Source organism: Zea mays, chromosome 1, assembly GCF_902167145.1.
Source record: "Zea mays cultivar B73 chromosome 1, Zm-B73-REFERENCE-NAM-5.0, whole genome shotgun sequence".
Classification (NCBI taxonomy): domain Eukaryota; kingdom Viridiplantae; phylum Streptophyta; class Magnoliopsida; order Poales; family Poaceae; genus Zea; species Zea mays.
This window is the reverse complement of record NC_050096.1, coordinates 129,174,714-129,187,644: the sequence shown is the minus strand read 5'-3', so window position 1 is coordinate 129,187,644 and position 12,931 is coordinate 129,174,714.

The following is a 12,931-nucleotide window of genomic DNA, read 5'->3' as shown; positions in this document are numbered from 1 at the left end:
GCAAACCACCATGGCCGGGCGAAGCTGGAGTTTGGAGCGGCGCTGCTGTTGGCCAAATCGGGAATCGGGGGAAATTAGGCCACCGCCCCGACCTCGATGACGTGCGGAGGTTCGCCATGGAGGTTGAAGCTGGTAATGGCGTCCGATTGGAGAAGGGTCGTCTCGGGCTCCGGCTACTGCTACGATGCGTGTGCGCCGCCGCGGATACGCCTCACGCTGTGGGCGGGTCTCGGCGCGACATCCCTGTGTTGAGTCCTCTCTCTCTCTAGTCGCGCTTTCACAGATTGTGTGTCGCTCATCTTTCTGTTGTGATTAACTCACCATTGCTGCGGTCGGGATTTAACGACGAAGTCGCCGGCGTGATGGGGCCCAGCCATTGGCAATTTTGCCATTATCATTTGTGGGCTTCGCCAGTATGCCATCGGACCCACAAATCATAGACACAGACGGTCCCACCAGTCATAGACACGGGATGGCATAATAACAGGCAGCCAAATTTAAGAGTGGCAAAACAGCAAATTTCTCGGCCCCTACGTGGCCATCCGGGCACAGACGAGTGAGAGAGAGAGCTGTAGTAGGGCGAGGTTGAAGATGACCTCGGGCCGTTGAATAATAGATCAGCGGTTAGGATTGTGCCTGCGTACCGGTTCGACCACCTTTGTTTTGGACCATCCGATCGGAATCTGGCGCTTGTGAGCGAGCCTAGCAGTTTAAAATCCGAGGCGTTAACCCTTGACCCTACGGCTACGATTGAGTGCGATGCACATAGCGCGCGCCCTGATCCACACCGCATACTGCTGATCCAACGGCTCGCATCCTAGTGTACCCCTTCGGCCTGGCCGTCTTTCAAAAGAACCCCTTGCCTTTGCTGAAACCAATCCGCCATCTATGCGCCAGTTGACTGTGTCTGGGGGATTTTCTGTGTTAGCCCCTGACCTTTCCAATATTTGGTGCGCCGTCCAGGGAACTGGAAAAATAGGTAAAATCCTTTGGAAAATACTTTTTAGTGCAAAAATAATTGCTAGAACTTATTTAAATCCTAGAAAACTCATATTAAGTCCAAATGAGTCCATTCTAGTTTCTATAATTTTTTAAGTTTATTGTTTATCATCTAGTACCACTGTTTTAACATGAAAATGGTAGTAAAATTTATTTCCTAAATAATCTTATATCAAATACATAAAACCTTAGGAAATTCATAACTCCTCCGTTTTAACTCCGATTTGATCCGTTAAAGTTGCGTTAGTCCCGTATAAATATTTACTATGCAATAACAACACTTATTGTACCATGCTTCATTCTTTTATAATTAGAGTTTATTTAACCTATGTTGGTTAGTCTTGTTAATCTCCTTATCATTATAATCTACTAGGATATGATCTATGGTCCATTCATAACTTAGATTAAAGTTGAGATAATTATTTATAGAATAACCTCTCATATGATTTATGTTAACAAATTCATAATATGGTTTAATATTTTAATCACATAGATCTTCCATAAAATCATAACTCCTTAATCATAACTTCGATCTTAGTAATTCTCGATCCCGCGATCTCGTAGCTTCACGTAGATCATTCTTATTCAGTTTGTACTTATGTTTGGTGTGATGTTAATTTTATCTATACCATGTTTGTTTGTATTGCTACAACTAGCGCAAGGTTACGAGGATCTGAAGAATCATCTTGGTACCTAGAATCTCAAGTGCCAGGCAAGTTGTGCCCTTGATCACTTTTGTTTACCCAATAACGTTCTTTATTATCACTATTCAATGCATTGGTTTAATTCTGATGGGACCCAATAGGTCACCCTAGTCTGATTATCTTTTACCTTGTTTACCCCTGAATCATTTGGGTAGTTTTTGCTATTGCTCTATATAGTTTTGGGATTAATATCACATTATGTCCATGTTCCAATTATTCTGTTATTTTATTTGTGTTCATGTCAAGATCATTATATTTTTAATTGGAACATGGAGCTTAACTTGAGAAACACGTGCCACACAAGGGTGGAATGGGACGCCCTTGGCTGACTAATTAGGAAAGCTAGTGGAAGACTACCTTACCCGAAAGGGGCAAGGGCAGTAGGGGAGTTGCATGGAGGAAGGTTCTCGGTTGATTTTGCTGCGATGGCGGTCAGACGAGGGATTCTTGCAAGTGCTCTTCCCATAAACTGTAGCGGGTTTTCGGAAGCTAGTGGAACTTTGTAAATGCCTCGTAGTGTTACCCTGCCTCACTTCCTTGGTAGAGGTGTAAGGGATTCATGACCCATTGGCAGATGGGTAACATGACTTCTGGGTACAGGGTACAACCTCTGCAGAGTGTAAAACTGGTATACTAGCCGAGCTCACGATCATGAGCAGCTCAGGACTCTCGCATGATTAAATATGAAACTTAAATTCAATTTGTTATTTGCATTTGCATGGGATTATTTATTAATTTTGTTCTATTATTTTTATTATGGTTTGGTATTTACTTACACTTAGTAACTGCTAATAAAATTTTGACCAACTTATAAAAGCAATGCTCAGCTTCAACCTTTATTTTGTTGATCAGCCTTACACTTCACATGGACTCCCACCTTTTGTGAGTTCATGCACATTATTCTCCACAACTTGTTGAGCGATGAACATGTGTGAGCTCACCCTTGTTGTCTCACACCCCCCACAAGAGAAGTACATGTGGTTCAAGAGGAGCCACACAACGAGGAGTTCGATTCGATCTAGGTGGTGTCTCCCAGTTGACTTTCTGGCGCCAAGGATGGATTTTAGATCCTTTTATGTTTATCTTTTATTTGGTAAGACTTCCGCTATATAATAAATACTCTTATTATTGTCAAATTTATCTCTATACACTCTGTTATTATATATGTTGTCTTCTTTGGCGCATGTATGAGATGCACCCGACTTTGTCCCTTAAAACCGGGTGTGACAGGATTAGTGTGTAAAAAAGAAGAAATGAAAAAAAGGAAAATATCCCAGCCCATCCCTATCCTCACGCCGCTCTCTCTCCCTCTGATTTTTCTCGCCGCTCAACAGTCGTCGGCCTTATCTCCCTGTGTACGCTCCTGCTCTCTCCCATGGTCGAGCGCTCTCCCTGCTTCGCTCTCCCTCATCTCCCTCCTCTGCCAGCGCTCGTCCTTAGTTCCATGGCCGGCGCTCCCTCAAGCTCAGTTTCCATGGCCGTTCGTCCTGGCCGCGGTTCCCTGGCATCCGCTCGCCGTGGAGCTCCCACAGGCGCGCGCGCCCCTGGCCCCTGCTTGGATTTCACCCAGCTGAGCCCCTCCACGCGCCCTTCCTGTCGTAGTCGAGCTCCCTCGCGGGGCCGCACTCGGGCTCCACCGGACCGCGCCTCTGCTCCTCCCATCCATGGTGTCGGCTCTGCTCCCTCTCTTCCTCAAGCAGCGGTCGAGCTCCTCTTCCTTCCCATCTGAAAGGGAAATAGGGTCAAACCTTCTCTAGGTGACTTTCACCATCGCGGCGCTCCAGCTCGCCCCGGCCGCGACCTCGCCTTGCTGCTACGCTCACCCAGTCCCTCTCTCTGGCGAGCTTGTCCGGCGTCGAGCTCTAGCGGTCCTCCTTCGCTGCCACTCGTTGGACCTTGCCCCTGCTGCGCCGCCGGCAGCTCCCCACACCCTCTCCTCCTCAAGCTCATTCCCATGGCGCCCCAGCCCCCAACGCCGAGCTCGGTCCTTCCCTCTGCCATGGCGCCTGGCCACCGCTGCTCCATCTCAGGTCGCGCTCGCCCAGCTCTGTTGGCCGCGCCCCTGTCCCTGCTCCCAGCTCCCTCGCTGGCATCGATTTACTTGCAGGTGGTCGTGAGTTCTTCCATGTGCGCGCGCGAGCTCCTCTGCTTGGCCCGTCGTTGTTCTCCAGCTCCTTACCGCGTTCGGCTGTTCGTCGTCGTCACCCGATCGTGCGACGAGCTGACAGCCCCTGCACTCATCCTTTGTCCGTGTCGTGTGCCCCACGTCCTATGTCCGTGCCGTCGTGTCGAGCCCGTCAAACCCCGTCCTCCCCTGCTCGACCTTGTCGTCGCCCTTCTGGTGGCCGCCGTCGCGTCTAGGATTTTGGCATGTCTCCCTGCTCGCCGTCGAACCTGGGTTCCCTGCTCAGCCTTCACAGCTAGTGCGTCGTCTTTCGTATGTGGTCGATCGTCTGCTCCATCCTAGCACCCTGCAATAGTGCTCGACAAAAAGCCCAAACGAATCGCCATGCCATCATCTTCGTCGTGTTGGATTGGTCAGGGTAAGCCAATTTGTTATTTGTGTTAGTGGATTGATGAATGGTCTGACTAGGTATATTAATCGTGATGATTATGTGGTGCGTCGGATTGCTATTTCTGTTATTAGTTCGATGAAGGGATTTGTTAGATATACTAATTATATGGGTCATATTGCCTTTAGTATATGTGTGTCGTGGTGGTAGGTATAATATTTATTAGAATGCCCGAATCGTTTACTGTGATTTGGTCGATGTCGTGTGGTGAAAGAGGTCTCAATAGGTCTCAGTGTTTGTGGGACTGTAGGTGCTAAAGTTGTAATCATGTGGAAATTCTATGATAGTGGTCATACTATGCTGACTAGGTAAAAATGTGATGTTTTATTAATATGTGTGATACACAGGTTAGCCGAGAAATCAGTTTAGAAAGTTAATGAAAGTACTTCTATCAAGTTTTATAAGTGTTAGGTGTCCAAGAATTGTGAAGCTAAAGTTGTAAGTCGTTTAGTGTGCTCTCTAAACAAGGTATGATATTCTATATGTGTTGGTCGCTTTCATGATTTGAATGGATGTTGATTGCTACTTCGAATATTTAGGATCAAATAACATTGATGTGTTTGCTTCAACTAGAATCTAGGATCTGACTGATAAATGATGTGTATAAACACTTTAGGTCTTTTAGTTCTAAAGTTGTAATTTGGTATATATATATATAGTTTGTGTATGGTTTGATGTTCCATGATGTTTGGGGTTGATCCGGTTAAGCTAGGGGGAGTGTGATCGTTGCACTTAATGAGTTATATGTATCTAGTGTTTATGCATTCTAGTTTGTGATGCCTGACCATAAGTGTTTCATCCTCTTCAATGTAGATTATCTATCTTATGCTATTTATACTTGTGCTCATACACGTGCATCGTGCATCTCATGAGGTACGCTAGTTGATCACGTGATGTGAAGGACAAGAGCTGGATTAATCTCAAGGTGATGCGGATGATGAACCTGAAGATGGATAAATCAAGCAAGTGCTCGGCTGAGAGATGATTGACAAACAAGTCTCGTCTAACAAACACTAACCTAGTGTTATCCAGGCAAGCCCCGGTGCATTATCCCTTTCCTTGTGTTTTAAAATCTTTATCACCTTATATGATGCATTATGTGATAGGAGTTGTGTGCTAAACAATTGATGCATTTCCTTCCTTGGAAAATTGATCACCATTCCTTGATTCCCTTTTATAAAAAGGATTTTTATGATGCTTAGCCTTGCTTTAGAAAAACAAAATGTTTTGTTTTAAAACAAAAGGTGATGCTTCACACTGGATGGGAATTTTTACAAAGAAAAGACTTGTGATGGTGAATCCATCATGGCAGTGATGGGTTCAACATCTGAAAAGGGTACCTCTACCAGGTACCAAACTTTGGGTTTTAAATAATAAAGGAGACCGGACGGGTAACTTGCACGAGAAGTGAGTCTCGGTGTAGTGTCTCTGTCTGAGTCGCTTAATGACCGTGTCGATGTGGGCCTGTTGACTGAGGACCTTTTAACTGACCATATGCCTCGTCATGGGTAAGCTTTGCCTCGATCGGACCAATACTAGAAAGGCCACCACGCAATGGGAGTGGAGAGATGGTGAGAGTAGCGTGTACCCTTCGTGGTAAGAGGCTGGACGGTGGTGTATCTATGCTCTCGGTTGGCGTGAACCCATTCTGGTCTTGAGAAAACCGATGGCGAGTCGACATATGCAAGGGTTAAGTTCTAGATATGTCGTGTGGTTGGAGATCCCCATCTGGGTATTAATCGATTCGGATCGCCGTTACTTCTCGGACATGAAGACTTGGTCACTGACTTACACGTAGCAATCAAGTGAACACATGGGATGATAAAAAGACGACTAGCATAGGCCAAGTGCTTAAACTAGGATAGGAAGAACTCTAGATGTAGGTAACTACTTAACCTGATAATAAAAATGAATTTTTAATGATCCACTTGTTGGGGCGAAGGCGAAGACGCTACCCTTCGCTCCTGGCCTTCGTCACCTCGCCGCACCAACGGAGGCAAGATGACGGCGTGGCCCACCCTCCATCCTCCTCACCACAAGACGAAGGCCTACGATGAAGTCTCCCCATCCCACGTCCTCACCCAACTGGGAGTCCCACATGGGATTCGATCGGCCCATTGTAATAGGCCCCGCACGGAGAAGCGTGTTACGGGCCCAATTTGTATTACCTTTTCTATAATGACAGTCTGTAACCCTCCCTTATGGGAATATTCTGGGGATAATCCAGGTGCCTGAAGGCATAAACGTCCTTACATCGAGACGTTGGGCACTCGGGCACCTATAAATACCCCCGTACAGTGCCCTTGAGAGGCTGGATCAAGAGAGCAATCGCCATCCCGAGTTAAACCTTGTTTGCATTCTTTCCACTCCCCCGTTGGATCATCTTGCCCAGGAGAGCAAGTTCTAACATTTGGTGCCCATCGTTCGTGCTACGAACAAACCATCCGTGATGGCACCCAAGAGAGCTAGCTCGAAGGCAGCCCCATCCGTCGACGAGGCAGCGAAGGCAGCAATGCTAGCCGAGAAAAAGGGCAAGGCCCTCGCAGACAACACCCACCATGAAGCCTGCGAAGACGACGCACTCAGCAAGAGATAGCGCAACGATCAACCCACACCCGAAGGCACCCTCCGCACCTGCAGCTCCGGAGGACAACCACAAGAACCACCCCCAGGCTTCACTCCACCAGAGGGCGAGGACGCAACAAAGGATGGCGAGGTCATCGACATCTCAGCAGAAGAACAGCTACAGTTGCGGGCCCTGCGCATCAAGAACCACAACCTCCAAAAGCAGAAAGAAATCCTCGAGGCCAAGCACCAACGTGTCTCTGCGCAGGCCAAGGTGCGCCAGATGATACGAGACGAGGAGCATAGGGCTCAGGAACTCGAGCAAGAGATTGCGCTCATGTAGCGCGAAGGCCAACATGATCTGCAGCACGACCCGCCCCTCCCACAGCGCGCGCCAGTCAGAGACTTATTCATTCCCCAGCGTAGACCCTTCATCCCGCACGCCGTAGCTTTCCAAGGCATCAACTACCTTGATGAGCGAAGCCCCCTGGCGCCGCAACTGCAAGTGTCACCATGGTCCGCCAACTTCAGGGCAGGGACCTATCCCAAGTACAACGGCAGCACTAACCTAGCACAATACATTATGAGCTATCAAGTCGCCGTCGCATCATCCGGAGGGGACGACGCCACGATGGCCAAGTCTTTCATCATCGCCCTTGAGGGTCTGGCCTTGACCTGGTACACCAGGTTGCCCCCATTGTCCATCGACTCCTGGAGAAGTCTCCGGGACAAGTTTCTGCTCAACTTCCAAGGGTACCGCCCAGACATCGATGCCTTGGCCGAGCTGTCACTCTGCAAACAGCAAGAGAAGGAAACCCTGAGGGAGTACTACCGCAAGTTCTTGACTCTCAAGTCACAACTGCCCTCGGTCGACGACCAAATTGCCATACACTACGCCATCAGTGGCCTTCGGGCTGGCGTCCTATACAGTCACTGCATCAGGGACCCACCCAAAAACCTCCAAGAGCTCTATCAGTTGTTTGAGAAGTACGCCAGATCCAAAGAGCTCCATAAGCGCAAGGTCGAGTCTCAGAGAAAGCCAAAGGACCCTCCGCAGTCCAGCCAAACCTGGACAAGACCGTCGCAGTCAGACTCCGGTCGGGACAGCCGCAGCCAGCAGCAGGTGCATAACATAGCCAACCAGCACCCCACCGGAGAGGCCCCTCGCCCTCAAGATTATCCCCCCAGGGCCACGGCAATGGCACGCGTGGCTAGGGCCGGGGACGGGCGCAGCAGCCGCACAAATACTACTGCCTGTTTCACGGCGAAGACTACACGCACCCAACGAGGGATTGCCCAGAAACAAAGGCCACCAGGGACAGGATGTCTCGAGCACAACCCGCCGACAACCAAAGAGTTGTCGCTCATACATATCAACACCACCTCCCACAACAATACAACCACGGTCCCGCCCAGCATCTACCCAACCACGCATATCAACATCACCAGGAGGTACAAGTCGTACCACCCCCACTCCCGCCTCCGCATCAACCAAACCTACATCACCAAAATCACCCCCAAGCACCAAAACAAGAAGACTTCGTCGATCAGCCGTATCGCGGAGTCATTCACATGATCACCGGAGGGTCCAGCGTCGACTTCGACACGAAGAGACAAAAGAGGGATCACTACCGAAGCATCAACCACGTCGCCATCACCGGCCCAGTCGTGCAAACGAAGTGGTCACATGTGCCACTAACCTTCAACTCCAGATATGTTGATCTACGCAGCGCACCCCACATCGACGCCATGGTAATCAACTGCAACGTGGCAGGCTGGGACCTGCACAAAGTCCTAGTTGACAACGGCAGGCAGGCGGACATCATCTTCCTCCACGCCTTCGACCGCATGGGCATCAGCCACAGCTTACTCAAGCCTTCGAACAATCCCCTATACGGCTTCGGCGGCAAGGGTATCTTCCCTGTGGACAAGATAGAGCTACCCCTGTCCTTTGGCGTAGCACCCAATGCGCGAAGCGAATAGGTCACCTTTGACATCGTTGACAAGGTCTATCCCTACAATGCCATAATGGGTAGGGGCTTCATCAACAAATTTGAAGCGGCCATTCACGAATTATACCTCTACATGAAAATCCCGGGTCCGCAAGGCGTAATAATGGCGTACGGTAACCAGCAGATTGCGCGTAACATCGAGAGAGACTTCGTTCTAGGTCAACAGAATGTACACTGCCTTACGACACAGCGCGAAGTCTCCGAGGCTACCCGCCCAGCCGCCAACGAACATGAAAAGGCACAGCTGCAGAGCAACAACGGAACGAAGACAGTTCCCCTCGACGCGGCAACGCCCAAGCAAACAGTCATCATAAGCGAAGACCTGACTTCGCAAGACGAGGAGAAACTCATCTCCTGTCTCTCCAGAAATAAGGACGTCTTCGCCTGGTCTGCCCTCGACCTGGTCAGAGTCAGTTGCACCGTCATTGAGCATAGTCTGGGCATCGACCCTTCGATGCGCCCGAAGAAGCAGCGGTTGCGCAAAATGTCCGATGAAAAAACAGAAGCCGCCAAAGCCGAAGTACACCGATTGTTGGAGGCCAATTTCATCAAACCAGTCGCCTACCCTATGTGGCTCGCCAACATAGTCATGGTGCAAAAGAAAAGTGGCAAGTGGCGGATGTGCATCGATTTCACCAGCCTCAACAAGGCCTGCCCCAAGGATAATTTTCCGCTGCCACGGGTCAACAAGATAGTCGATAGTGCAGCCGGATGCGAAGTCATGTCGCTCCTCGACTGCTTCTCTGGCTACCACCAAATATATATGAAGGAGGAAGACAAGGCCAGTACCAGTTTCATCACACCCTTCGGCACGTACTGCTTCATCAGAATGCCAGAGGGACTCAAAAATGCTGGGTCAACCTTCTCTCGCCTCACCAAGACGGTGCTCGAGAGCCAAGTAGGCCGGAACATTTTCACGTATGTGGACGACATCGTCGTCCCCAGCAAAAATAAGGAGGATCACCTGGCTGACCTCGCAGAAACGTTCACAAATATGAGGGACACACGACTTCGCCTCAACCCTGAGAAGTGCGTCTTCGAAGTCTGCCAGGGGAAGATACTGGGCTACCTGGTGTCGCACCGCGGGATCGAGGCCAACCCGACCAAGATTTAGGCAATCATCAACATGACACCCTCGCAGTCAACCAGGGACGTCCAGTGTCTGACAGGCAGATTAGCCGCTCTGAACAGATTCATCTCAAAGTCCACCGAGCGGAGTCTACTTTTCCTTAAGACACTGTGCGGCGCGAAAGACTTTGCATGGGGACCCGAACAGGCGGCAGCCTTCGCCTCACTCAAGCATCACCTGTCAGACTTGGCCATTCTCACCAGTCCAGACCCCTCGCTGCCTCTGCTGCTTTACATCGCCGCCTTGCCACATGCAGTCAGCGCAGCTCAAGTCCAAGAGCAAGACAGGGAGGGCACGACCCGACAGTGTCCAGTCTACTACGTCTCCAAGGTCCTCACGGCCTCCAAGTGCAACATGACCGAGATGGAAAAAATCTCCTACGCAGTCGTCATGGCATCGCGCAAGCTGCGCCACTACTTCGAAGCATTCAAGGTGCGGGTCACTTCGGACAGGGGACTGGGAGAACTGTTCCGCAACCCGGAGGCATCTGTCCGGATCGCCAAATGGGCAGCCGAGCTTTCCGGCTACCATATCACCTTTGAACCCAGGACAACAATCAAGTCGCAGGTCCTAGCAGACTTCATCGTTGACTGGATAGGGCCAACAACACAGCAGGACGAGCCTACAGAGAAGGTGTGGACCTGAAAGTCGCCTAGAGGGGGGTGAATAGGGCGAATCTGAAATTTACAAACTTAAGCACAACTACAAGTCGGGGTTAGCATTAGAAATATAAACGAGTCGGAGAGAGAGGGCGAAAAACAAATCACAAGCAAATGAAGAGTAAGACACGGTGATTTGTTTTACCGAGGTTCAGTTCTTGCAAACCTACTCCCCATTGAGGTGGTCACAAAGACCGGGTCTCTTTCAACCCTTTCCCTCTCTCAAACGGTCACTTAGACCGAGTGAGCTTCTCTTCTCAATCAAACGGGACACTAAGTCCCCACAAGGACCACCACACAATTGGTGTCTCTTGCCTTGGTTACAATTGAGTTGATCACAAGAAAGAATGAAGAAGAAAAGCAATCCAAGCGCAAGAGCTCAAATGAACACAAGTCTGTCTCTCACTAGTCACTAATTGATTGGAATGATCTTTGGACTTGGGAGAGGATTTGATCTCTTTGGATGTGTCTTGTATTGAATGCTATAGCTCTTGTAAGGTGTAGGAAGTCTGAAAACTTGGATGCCTTGAAGTGTGGGTGGTTGGGGGGTATTTATAGCCCCAACCACCAAAAGAACCGTTGGTGAGGGCTTCTGTCGCATGTCGCACCAGACACTGTTCGGTGCGCCAGCCACGTCACCCGGTCGTTGGATTCTGACCGTTGGAGCTTCTAACATCTGGGCCACCGGACAGTCATTGTTCACTGTCCGGTGCGCCTTCTGGCTCTGCTCTGACTTCTGCGCGCACTGTAGCGCATTAACTGCTCTGGCAGACGACCGTTGGCGCTGTTGTAGCCGTTACTCCGCTGGCGCACCGTCCGGTGCTACACCGGACAGTCCGGTGAATTATAGCGGAGTGGCTCCCAGAATTCCCGAAGGTGAGCAGTTCGGAGTTAGGTTCCCTGGTGCACCGGACACTGTCCGGTGGCACACCGGACAGTCCGGTGCGCCAGACAAGGACACACTTCGGTTGTCTTTTGCTCTCTTTGTTTGAACCCATTCTTGGTCTTTTTATTGGTTTGTTGTGAACCTTGGGCACCTGTAAAACTTATATTCTAAAGCAAACTAGTTAGTCCAATTATTTGTGTTGGGCAATTCAACCACCAAAATCAATTAGGAAAAGGTGTAAGCCTATTTCCCTTTCAATCTCCCCCTTTTTGGTGATTGATGCCAACACAAACCAAAGCAAATATATAAGTGCATAATTGAACTAGTTTGCATAAGATAAGTGCAAAGATTACTTGGAATTGAACCAATATATATTCTCATGAGATGTGCATGGATTGATTTCTTCATATTAAAATTTTGGACCACGCTTGCACCACATGTTTTGTTTTTACAAATTCTTTTGTAAATTCTTTTCAAAGTCCTTTTGCAAATAGTCAAAGGTAAATGAATAAGATTTTGAGAAGCATTTTCAAGATTGAAATTTTCTCCCCCTGTTTCAAATGCTTTTCCTTTGACTAAACAAAACTCCCCCTCAATGAAATTCTCCTCTTAGTGTTCAAGATGGTTTTAGATATTAATTTTGAAGAGGTTATACCAATTTGAAATTCTATCAAAAATAAGATACCAAATTGAAACTCTCTTTTGAAGAACTTCTTTAAATACTTTTAAATTGGTGGTGAGGTCCTTTTGCTTTGGGCTAATACTTTCTCCCCCTTTGACATGAATCACCAAAAACGGATACTTATGAGTGAAATATAAGCCCCTTTTAACTATCTCTCCCCATGGTAAATAACATATGAGTGAAGATTATACCAAATTGGAGAGCGGTGTGGAGCGACGACGAAGGATGAATAATTCGATGGAGTGGAGTGGAAGCCTTGTCTTCGTCGAAGACTCCAATTCCCTTTCAATCTATGACTTAGCTTGAAATACACTTGAGAACCACATTAGTCATAGCAAAGAAAGAGATATGATCAAAGGTATATATATGAGCTATGTGCAAAATATCAATCAAAATTCCTAGAATCAAGAATATTTAGCTCATGCCTAAGTTTGGTAAAAGTTTGCTCATCTAATGGCTTGGTAAAGATATCGGCTAATTGTTCTTTGGTGTTAACATATGAAATCTCGGTATCCCCCTTTTGTTGGTGATCTCTTAAAAAATGATACTGAATGGCTATGTGTTTAGTGCGGCTATGCTCAACGGGAGTATCCGCAATGCGGATTGCACTCTCATTATCACATAGAAGAGGAACTTTGGTTAATTTGTAACCATAGTCCCTAAGGGTTTGCCTCATCCAAAGCAATTGCGCGCAACAATGGCCTGCGGCAATATACTCGGCT